This window comes from Coregonus lavaretus (genome assembly GCF_964263955.1).
Source record: "Coregonus lavaretus genome assembly, chromosome: 2".
Classification (NCBI taxonomy): Eukaryota; Metazoa; Chordata; class Actinopteri; order Salmoniformes; family Salmonidae; genus Coregonus; species Coregonus lavaretus.
The window spans coordinates 77595263-77606844 of NC_139989.1; the positions used below are offsets into that span (position 1 = coordinate 77595263).

Genomic DNA, 11582 nt, shown 5'->3' on the forward strand with positions numbered 1-11582 from the left:
TATATATCAGAACAAATAGCAGCAGGAATGGTTATACAGCTAGAGACACAATACTGTTAAAATATATATCAGAACAAATAGCAGCAGGAATGGTTATACAGCTAGAGACACAATACTGTTAAAATATATATCAGAACAAATAGCAGCAGGAATGGTTATACGGCTAGAGACACAATACTGTTAAAATATATATCAGTATATTATGGAAACTAGTTATTGCAGATAAATACAATTATAATAAACCACATATACAATCACCCACCTCAGCTGCATCAGCCCACCCTCCAACCCCTCCTGGGACCACTCCAACCCACCCTCCAACCCCTCCTGGGACCACCCCAACCCACCCTCCAACCCCTCCTGGGACCACCCCAACACACCCTTCAACCCTTCCTGGTACCACCCCAACCCACCCTCCAACCCCTCCTGGGACCACCCCAACCCACCCTCCAACCCCTCCTGGGACCACCCCACCCCAACCCACCCTCCAACCCCTCCTGGGACCACCCCAACCCACCCTCCAACCCATCCTGGGACCACCCCAACCCACCCTCCAACCCCTCCTGGGACCACCCCAACCCACCCTCCAACCCCTCCTGGGACCACCCCAACCCACCCTCCAAACCCTCCTGGGACCACCCCAACCCACCCTCCAACCCCTCCTGGGACCACCCCAACCCACCCTCCAACCCCTCCTGGGACCACCCCAACCCACCCTCCAACCCCTCCTGGGACCACCCCAACCCACCCTCCAACCCCTCCTGGGACCACCCCAACCCACCCTCCAACCCCTCCTGGGACCACCACAACATACCCAACCTGATCTCCATGAAATTAAATACTAAATCAAGGTACACATTTGCACAAAAATTATAATGAACGGTCAATCTGTTGGGTAAAACCCACTACAATAGTTATTTTATGGTTTCAGCTGCAATTGTTGTTTGGCTTGCCCCATGGATCCTAGCAGTGGATAGTTCTAAATAAATGATATCTATAAAAGTGCTGATCCAATGAGGTGTGGTGGTTGCCATCTTAGTTCCAACATCTTTTTAGCTGCTGTCCAACCTGACAACATTATACGACTTTGCTGTAATGACAGTGGTGAATTATCATTCAGTAATAACAGTTTGGGGGAACAAGGTATGAGGATACCTCTTTCCAAATCATGTCCCCTGGTCACTCCCAGTACATATGATTAAAGGAGTCCAAGGCACCTTGATTACATAGATCACACAGAGGAGCGGTTGTGATTTCTATTAAATTATGTTTTCTAGGTGGAAGGTTTACCCTGTGTATGAGATTAAAATGTATCAGCTGATGTTTAGGATTGTTAGATGAACCCACTAAGTTCCTGATGAACTCAACTGGTGAGCCTCTTTAGCAGCTAGTTCAATGGAAACACTGATTTCAATGTCCTTTGCCAAGGTCAGATGACTTTCAGTCAACAGTCTCTTTTTTGTAGCTTCACTCCGTAGCCCACATACTAGTCTGTCTCTAATGATGTCATTTAGAACAGCATTGAACACAGTGTTCTGGTAGTTTCTTTAATGCAGCAGCAAACATTGTTACTGATTCTCTCTCTTCCTGATGTCTCCTGTGGAACCTGAACCTTTCAGCATTAACTAGTGGTTCTGGTGAAAAATGTCCTTTAAGTATCTCCACAATATCCCCATACGTCTTATTACCTGTTCTGTCTGGCTGTAGCAGGCTGCCTAGTAAATTAAATGTCTTTGGCCCCATTACACTAAAACATGGAGGCACAATGTTGTCCTCATCCATGTCATTTACAAGAACTAAAAATTCAAACCGTTCTGTATATGAACTCCACTGCTCAATACTTTTATCAAACTGTCCAATGTGTCCAACAATTCCAGTAATTGTTCATTTCTCAATAAGCTCCTGATTGTCACACACTTCAGTATTGTCCTCAACCAAAGCAATATTTTCCTCAGTCACGTGATCTTCATTCACTTCACAGTTAAATAAATGTCATTTCCTTTAATCACTGTATATTTCATTCAGTATAATTGAGTTCATACAGAAACAAGATTGTTGTCATGAATTTGAAAAATAAACATTCTACAGACAACAATATTTACAAACACCAAGAAGCCCAATAACAACAAGATCAATGATTTCTAAATGAAACCAGTCTTTACAACACAGTGTGGTGATTCATTCTATTAATGAATGACTAGTTGACAATCTCTGTAAACTTCAATGGTGTGTATTCATGAATATTTCCAATCATATGTTTACACACTAGAGAGATATTCTACATTGTTGTTCGAGTGTGTCTTACTGAACCTGACCATGATTAGAGTGAAACATCATGTTGTGTTTGACACAGAGACCACCTGACACAGGGACACTGAAGTGCCCTCATTCCAAACATAAAACCCTGGATAGAGGGGCTCAGTGAATGTGGTGTGGAATGTGTACAGGTGGGTCAGTGTGTCAGAGGAGACTCTGTAGAAGGACAGAGTGCCGGCTGGCCAGTCCAGATACACTCCTACTCTGTGGGAGCTGGAGGAGGGGACGTCTATGGTAGTGTGATTATAATTGTGCCAGAAAGTGTTTTCAGGGCAGAACAGACTCCAGGACTTGTCATTGTATCCAAGCCCACAGTCTCTAAGCGCTCCTCTCCTGCTGATTCCTTTATATGTCACTCCTATGTAAGTATCGCTTCCACTCCACTCTGCCTCCCAGTAACAGCGCCCAGTCAGACCCTCTCTACAAAGCACATTTCCACGGTCCATAAATCTCTCTGGGTGATCAGGATACAGCTGCTTCATCATTCTCCTACATGTCACCTTTCTGTTCTCCTCAGACAGAGAGAGGAATCTGTATGCTGTGTTTGGGTCCAGTGTGAGATCACAGGCATCTGATGGATGAAACCAGACACAATATTAGAAATCATAATTAACATTAGAACGTTAACTCACTTAATTTAGGGCCTGATCCCGACTTAGAAATGTACCCACTTCTCAGTATTTGGTATTCAGACTTCTCTTACGCGCTCTGAATAAATGTCATTCAACAGCTGAAAACCCTCCCACTTGCTGGCCAACAGATTTTCTCGTGGAGTTTTCATTCAATGGGGTTTTTAGCGCATTTATCTTCAGCCATCCCTTTAAATACAGTGTACCTCTCAGTTAGAATGTTGTCGACAGATTCAATAGAATATATGGAGATAATAAGGAATATATATATAATATATTATTCCTATCTACATGATGTATTGAGAACCCAGCTGGCTTTATGGACGGGGACAGTATATCCGGAGAGAGCCATGATTCCGTGAAACAGTCAAAAGTTTGGACACTCCTACTCATTCAAGGGTTTTTCTTTATTTTGAATATTTTCGACATTGTAGAATAACAGTGAAGATATCAAAACTATGAAATAACACATATGGAATCATGTAGTAACCAAAAAAGTGTTAAACAAATCAAAATATATTATATATTTCAGATTCTTCAATGTAGCCACCCTTTGCCTTGATGACAGCTTTGCACACTCTTGGCATTCTCTCAACCAGCTTCATGAGGTAGTCATCTGGAATGCATTTCAATTAACAGGTGTGCCTTCTTAAAAGTGAATTTGTGGAATTTCTTTCCTTCTTAATGCGTTTGAGCCTATCAGTTGTGTTGTGACAAGGTAGGGGTGGTATACAGAAGATAGCCCTATTTGGTAAAAGACCAATTCCATGTTATGGCAAGAACAGCTCAAATAAGCAAAGAGTAACAAAAGTCCATTACTTTAAGATATGAAGGTCAGTCAATCCGAAAAATGTCAAGAACTTCAAAAGTTTCTTCCAGTGCAGTTGCAAAAACCATCAAGCGCTATGATCTGGCTTTCATGACGACCGCCAAAGGAAAGACCCAGAGTTACCTCTGCTGCAGAGGATAAGTTCATTAGAGTTACCAGCCAACTTTTGACTGGTACTGTACAATCACCCACCTGAGCTGCATCAACCCACCCTCCAACCCCTCCTGGAACCACCCCAACCCACCCTCCAACCCCTCCTGGGACCACCCCAACCCACCCTCCAACCCCTCCTGGGACCACCCCAACCCAGCCTCCAACCCCTCCTGGGACCACCCCAACCCACCCTCCAACCCACCCTCCAACCCCTCCTTGGACAACCCCAACCCACCCTCCAACCCACCCTCCAACCCCTCCTGGGACCACCCCAACCCACCCTCCAACCCCTCCTGGGACCACCCCAACCCACCCTCCAACCCACCCTCCAACCCACCCTCCAACCCCTCCTTGGACCACCCCAACCCACACTCCAACCCCTCCTGGGACCACCCCAACCCACCCTCCAACCCCTCCTGGGACCACCCCAACCCACCCTCCTACCCCTCCTGGGACCACCCCAACCCACCCTCCAACCCCTCCTGGGACCACCCCAACCCACCCTCCAACCCCTCCTGGGACCACCCCAACCCACCCTCCAACCCCTCCTGGGACCACCCCAACCCACCCTCCAACCCACCCTCCAACCCCTCCTTGGACCACCCCAACCCACCCTCCAACCCCTCCTGGGACCACCCCAACCCACCCTCCAACCCCTCCTGGGACCACCCCAAGACACCCTCCAACCCCTCCTGGGACCACCCCAACCCACCCTCCAACCCCTCCTGGGACCACCCCAACCCACCCTCCAACCCACCCTCCAACCCCTCCTTGGACCACCCCAACCCACCCTCCAACCCCTCCTGGGACCACCCCAACCCACCCTCCAACCCCTCCTGGGATCACCCCAACCCACCCAACCTGATCTCCATGAAGTTAAATACAATATGAAGTTGTGATACAATCAGTAAGGCACACACTTGCATGAAAATGTTAGTGAATGGGCAATCTGTTGGGTAAAAAACACACTTTTATGATTTCAGCTACAGATAACCAGCTGTCAATTGTTGTTTGGCTAGCCCCATGGAACCTAGCAGTGGATAGTTCTAAATAAATTATATCTATAAAAGTTCTGATCCAATTAGGTGTGGTGGTTGCCATCTTAGTTCCAAACCTGACAACATTATATGTCTTTGCTGTAATGACAGTGGTGAATTATCATTCAGTAATAACAGTTTGGGGGAACAAGGTATGAGGATACCTCTTTCCAAAACATGTCCCCTGGTCACTCCCAGTGCATATGATTAAAGGAGCCCAAGGCACCTTGATTACATAGATCACACAGAGGAGAGGTTATGATTTTTATTAAATTATGTTTTCTAGGTGGAAGGTATACCCTGAGTATGAGATTAAAATGTATCAACTGGTGATTAGGATTGTTAGATGAACCCACTAAATTCCTGATGAACATATTCAAACCGTTCTGTATATGAGCTCCACTGCTCAATACTTTCATTAAACTGTCCAACGTTTCCAACAATTACAGACATCACTCACTTCAATATTGTCCTCAACCACGGCAATGGTTTCCTCAGTCACGTGATCTTCATTCACTTCACTCACTGAAGTTTCCTCCTAAATTAGCTCATTTATCAGTTTTAATTAAAAGGTTTGTCTTCACAGTTGAATAAATGTCCTTTCCTTTAATCACTGTATATTCCTCCCTTTTAATCACATTGTTTTCCCGCTCCGACGTCCGTCTCTATCAGAACTCAGGATAAGACCCAGATGCAGACAGTTCGAATCACAGATGTTGATTAACAAAACAGGGGTCAGGCAGACGATAGGTCAAGGGCAGGCAGAGGTCGGTAATCCAGGGCAGAGTCAGTAAGGTACAGAACGGCTGGTAGGTTCAGGGTCAGGGCAGGCAGAGTGGTCAGAACCGTAAAAACTAGAAAAACTGGGGCTAGAGAGAAACAGGAGTACGAGAAAGAGGAGACAGAAGGCTGTGAGACAGAGGTTTAATACTTGATAGATTAAAAGTGGGATGAATACGGAGTGTGCGGGGCAACAGAAGATAAACAGCAGAGGGGTTAAGGATCTTAGAGATAGGGCCAATAAAACGGGGGGAAAGTTTGCGGGACTTCACCCGAAGGGGCAGATCCCAAGTGGACAGCCATACCCTCTGCCCAAGACGATAACGGGGAGCCGGGGTCCTGTGGCGCTCCGTCTGTCGTCGATACCTGGAGGTGGTCTTAAGAAGAGCAGGACGGACTCTCTTCCAGGTACGGTGACAGCGGCGGACGAACATCTGGGCCGAGGGTATGTTGACCTCTTCTTCTTGCTCAGGGAAGAGCGGGGGCTGATAACCCATCGAACACTCGAAAGACGAGAGACCAGGGGCTGAGCAGGGGAGGGTGTTGCGTGCATATTCTACCCACACGAGTTGCTGGCGGAGGACAGGCTGCCGACGATCCAATGACTGTGCAGAACGCCTTCCAGAACCGGGACGAGAACTGAGGACCACGGTCGGAGACCGTGTCCACCGGAAGTCCATGGATCCGGAAGACATGCTGCACCATGAGCTGGGCCATCTCCTTGGCAGAGGGTAGCTTGGGGAGTGGAATGAAATGGGTGGCTTTGGAAAACCTGTCCACCACCGTGAGGATAGTGGTGTTTCCATCAGACAAAGGGAGACCAGTGACGAAGTCCAGGGATGTATGTGACTAGGGACGGTGAGGGACAGGAAGAGGTTGAAGGAGGCCAGCCAGAGCTTGCTGAGGAATTTTATTCTGTGCACAGACAGTGCAGGCGGCGATGAAAGTGGAGACGTCAGGGACCATGGTGGGCCACCAAAAGTGTTGTCGCACAAAGGCCAGGGTCCGGCCTCTATTCCCCAGATGAGTTTAGCCAACAGACACGAGGTAGGAAGGGTCCGAGGGTGTAGCAGCGGGGCTATAGCGGCGTGAAAACCACATCCGGCTTAACATTCTTAAACCCCTGGCGGTAGGAGATGGTAAAGTTGAACCGGGTGAACAGCAAGGCCCATCGTGCTTGCCTGGAGTTGAGACGCTTGGCGGTGCGGAGATATTCCAGGTTCTTGTGATCTGTCCACACAATGAATAGATGTTCCGCCCCCTCTAACCAGCACCTCCACTCCTCCAATGCCATATTCACCGTGAGTAGTTCTCGATTTCCCACATCATAATTCCTCTCCATGGAGTTAAGACGATGGGAGAAGAAGGTGCAGGGATGCAGCTTAAGGTCCAGGGCAGAACGCTGGGACAGGACTGCCCCCACTCCGACATCCGAAGCGTCTACCTCCACCACGAACTGACGGGACGGGTCCGGATGGATTAATATGGGAGCTATGGAAGAAGAAACCTGCGCCGGTGGGAGAGGCAGAAGGACGGATACACCCTGCAGCCAGGAAGTCCTCGATGTACGTCTCCATAGCCTTGGTCTCCGGACCCGAGAGTGAATACAGCCGTCCCTGGGGTGGTGTAGTGCCCGGGAGAAGGTCGATCCCGCAGTCATAGTTTCGATGCGGAGGAAGCGAAGTGGCCCGGACCTTGCTGAAAACCTCCCGGAGGTCCTGGTACTCCGCGGGAATGACGGAGAGGTCCGAGGCTTCTTCCGAGCACACAGGCAATGGCGGCTAAATTCGACTTTCATTCAGTTCAGAATCAATAGTTATAAAATCAATCAATCCCTTATCTTTTTTTTTTTTTTTTGGTCATTTATTTCGTTTTTTTTTCTTCTATTTTCGGGGTGAATGGATCAGCTTAATATTGCAGATAGATTGTATCTTCTATCAATGTAATTGTCTGCATCACTTCCAATCCCCCATGTTTTATTTTTTTATTTTATATATATATATACTCCCCTTTATTACTTTTCAACCCCACCATCCTTTCCCTACTTGGAATAAATTAGTGAACAACAATGCCCAGGCCTCTACTTCCGGTCTATACTTACTATCTACACCTTATGGACAGAGTTAATTTTACAATAATTCTATTATATATATATATATATATATATATATATATATATATATATATATATATATATATATATATATATATATTTTTTTTTTTAATGCTCCTGAATTTCTTCTACTCTCAACCTCTCCGATCATTTTCATGATGTCCATCCGGTTTGCTTCTATATGCCATATCTTTCTAACTGTGCTCTTTCCCAAAAGCTCCCAACATACAACCTATATACTTATTATGGACACAGTATGCTTACATTATTAGCTATCTTTGTTATTATTTGTTGTTATTTGTTATTAGTCCCATCCTTAAACTCTATTCAATACCTCCCATCTATCTCTTAACACCATCCATATAGGATTTCTATTTGCCATATATATTTCAACCGTACTGTGATGTTTTACAAAAGTTCTGAATCTTTCTATTCTCATTGCTTCTACAGATTGTGAATAAATTTTTTTTTTTTTTGCTAAAACTATTATTATATTATTGATTGATTGACTATGACTTTTCAGATCACCCAGTAATGCTATCTGCAAGGTTAGTTCCAGGTAAATATTGCAATCCTTTTGCCATTCCTGGACCTGTGTCCAAAAACAAGCTACAAATGGACAGAACCAAAACAAATGATCTAATGATTCTGTCTCTTCACAGCAAAATCTGCAGAGCTGGGAAGATTGTATCCCCCATATAAATAACATTCTATTGGTAGCAAGAATTTTATATAATAATTTAAATTGAAAGATTCTAATTTTTGAATCCGGTGTCGTTTTGCGTGTCAGTTCATAAACACTATGCCATGGGATCGGTACGTCAAAGATCTCTTCCCAACTATTTTGCAATCTATGTGGGACGGCTGTCAATCCTTTGGTCCTTAAGTGAAACTGATATACTTTTTTATTTATCACAGTTTTAATTAACCAATTATGTTCTTTAATGCAAGGCCGACAGACAAGTTCCTTACTTTCTCCCCCTTCCACTTTCCTCTTCCATTTTTGCGGTAAGGCTGCAATTATTTGGTTGTAATTTTGGGTAGAGCAGACATTTCCATATGTTTTTGTCAGCTGCATGTGCGACATAACTCCACCAGTCCTACCGATGATATCATTTACGAAGATTATACCTTTTTTAAACATTCTGTCAAAAAATAAAGGTTTTTTGTCAATTAGTATATTTGAATTTAACCACAATATTTGTTGCATTATTTGTTCTGTCGTTTCTGGAGGATTAAATTGAAATTGCAACCAACTTTCTATGGCTTGTTTTAGAAATAGTGACATTTGGGAGATTATTTCCTTTTCAAATAACTGAAAGTGAGAGGTTGTAATCTGAATAAAGGGAAAAAGGCCTTTCTTGAACATTGGGTGAGACAATCTTACTAATTTGCTTGAGAACCAGTTCGGATTTAAGTATAACTTTTGTATGACTGAAGCTTTTAGTGATAGGTCTAATGCTTTAATATTTAATAATTTATGTCCTCCGAATTCATATCTTGCAAAAAACACTTATGTTTAGTTTAAACTCTGTTCAACCCCGGCTCTCCCGGGCTTGACCTGAAGATTGATTTTTGGACATGACAGGTCCATACTTAATCTTTCAAACATACACAAACCCCACCCCATCATGCTGTAATCAATCAAGAAGATAGCCAAGGAGAGACAAAGGTTTAGCCTGAACTCTGTCCAACCCTGGCCGCTCTTTCCACTTTGTTTGAGGAGAGAGGCAAAAGGCCACAGTCTGGTTTCAGCCTCTGATGAAGTAGGACAGCCATGGATTTAAGTAAGAGTGAGCAATTCGACCCGAGGTCAGATTCCCACTTCACACACACACAGTGAAATGACCCAATTAAGTTATTGCCTAGCAACAGAGAATTCTAACTATATTTTCGTGATTAACTCATTTTTATCTCATAGTCCACTAAAAAATCTACCTCACAGTTCAGTTGATAAGGGAATTGTGTCGCTGGAGCCAAGAAAACCCCAATACCATGGGAACCTGAGGAGACTTGATGAACTGCATTCCCTGACACTCGCGGGTTGATAAGAGGATTAGTGTGGGTGACTCTGCCTATAGAGTGCCCATCCAGCTCTCTAAGGTCCATGGGAATGGAGAGGAGCTGAGTGGGGATGCCCAGATCTGACACCAGGGTAGCGTCCATGAAACTCTCATCGGCCCCAGAGGTCTGATTCCGGGGACTTCCGGGATTCCTCGGAGGCGAGGTGGGATCATTGGGCGAGTGGGACCGGAATCAGACCTCTTCTCCCTCCTACGTTCCCATAGCTGCCCATCGATCCGGATGGTCAAGGCAATGAGCAAGTCGAGAACCGTAGGCAGCTCCCGGACTGTGAACTCGTCTTTAACCTCCTCCAATAATCCTCTCTCCCAAACCTTTTTCACCTCAGCCACAAACTCCTCCATACTGAAGCACACGGCAGATTGCTGTTCCCACACCACCGTAGCCCAGGCGAGAGCCTTCCCGGACATTATGAGGTGCGCTATCTTCGAGCAGTCCGAGGGGAAGGACGAGGGCTGCAGCTCGAAGATGTGGAAACACTGGGAGAGAAATGCCCGACAGGTTCCTGACTCTCCAGCGAAGCGTTGCGGAGGAGGTAAGTGAGGTTTTCGGGAATCCGGGGTGGCCTGGAGAGACGCGCTGCTGACAGCGGAGTTACTGAGGGGCTGGGAGGTTACTGTCATGGCCGGCTGCCTAACAGATAATCAGCGGAATTGCTCCAGCAATGTTTTCAAGACACGGTCATGGCGTTCCGCCAAGGTCTGGAATCCTTCCATAAGACCTCAAAGTAACTCCTCGTGGCTCCTTGGGAGGAGACGGCGTGGCGGAGCTGGTCCGAGTCTGCTGGGTCAGTCATGGCCAGTTCGCACAATCAGAACTCAGGATAAGACCCAGATGCAGACCGTTCGAATCACAGATGTTTCATAACAAAACAGGGGGCAGGCAGACGACAGGTCAAGGGTGTGTGTGTGTCCCCAGTGTTTGTGTCCAGTGTGTGTGTGTGTCCAGTGTGTGTGTGTGTGTCCAGTGTGTATGTGTGTCCAGTGTGTGTTGTGTGTCCAGTGTGAGTGTGTCCAGTGTGTGTGTCAAGAGTTTGTGTGTTTGTGTCCAGTATATGAGTTCGGTATATGTGTGTATGTGTGTGTGTCCAGTGTGTGTGTCCAGTGTGTTTGTGTGTTTCCAGTGTGTGTGTGTGTCCAGTGTGTGTGTATGTGTGTGTGTGTGTGTGTGTGTGTGTGTGTGTGTGTGTGTGTGTGTCCAGTCAGTGTGTGTGTGTCGAGTGTGTCTGTGTCCAGTGTGTGTGTGTGTTTCCAGTGTGTGTGTGTGTGTGTGTGTGTGTGTCCAGTCAGTGTGTGTGTCCAGTGTGTGTGTGTGTGTGTGTGTGTGTGTGTTTCCAGTGTGTGTGTGTGTGTGTGTGTGTGTGTATGTGTGTGTGTCCAATGTGTGTGTGTTTGTCCAGTGTGCGTGTTTGTCCAGTGTGTGTGTATGGGTGTGTGTATGGGTGTGTGTCCAGTGTGTGTGTGTGTCCAGTATGTGTGTGTTTGTCCAGTGTGTGTGTCTGTCCAGTGTGTGTATGTTTGTCCAGTGTGTATGTGTGTCCATTGTCTGTGTTTATGGATCCAGTGTGTGTGTGTGTGTGTGTGTGTGTGTGTGTGTGTTTTCAGTGTGTGTGTGTGTCCAGTGTGTACGTGTGTGTGTGTGTT

General features: G+C 46.0%; 1 pseudogene across 1 annotated transcript in view; it reads right to left on the reverse strand.

Moving 5' to 3' along the window:
* Nucleotides 1-796: 796 nt before the first annotated feature.
* LOC311140630 (NLR family CARD domain-containing protein 3-like) overlaps nucleotides 797-11582 on the reverse strand; it is a 29273-nt pseudogene continuing 18487 nt past the window's right edge. Inside the window, exons 9-10 of the transcript XR_014615240.1 lie at nucleotides 2107-2887; nucleotides 797-1659 (exon numbers count right to left, since the gene is read on the reverse strand). The product of XR_014615240.1 is annotated as an NLR family CARD domain-containing protein 3-like (transcript). The remainder of the gene's footprint in view (nucleotides 1660-2106; nucleotides 2888-11582) is intronic.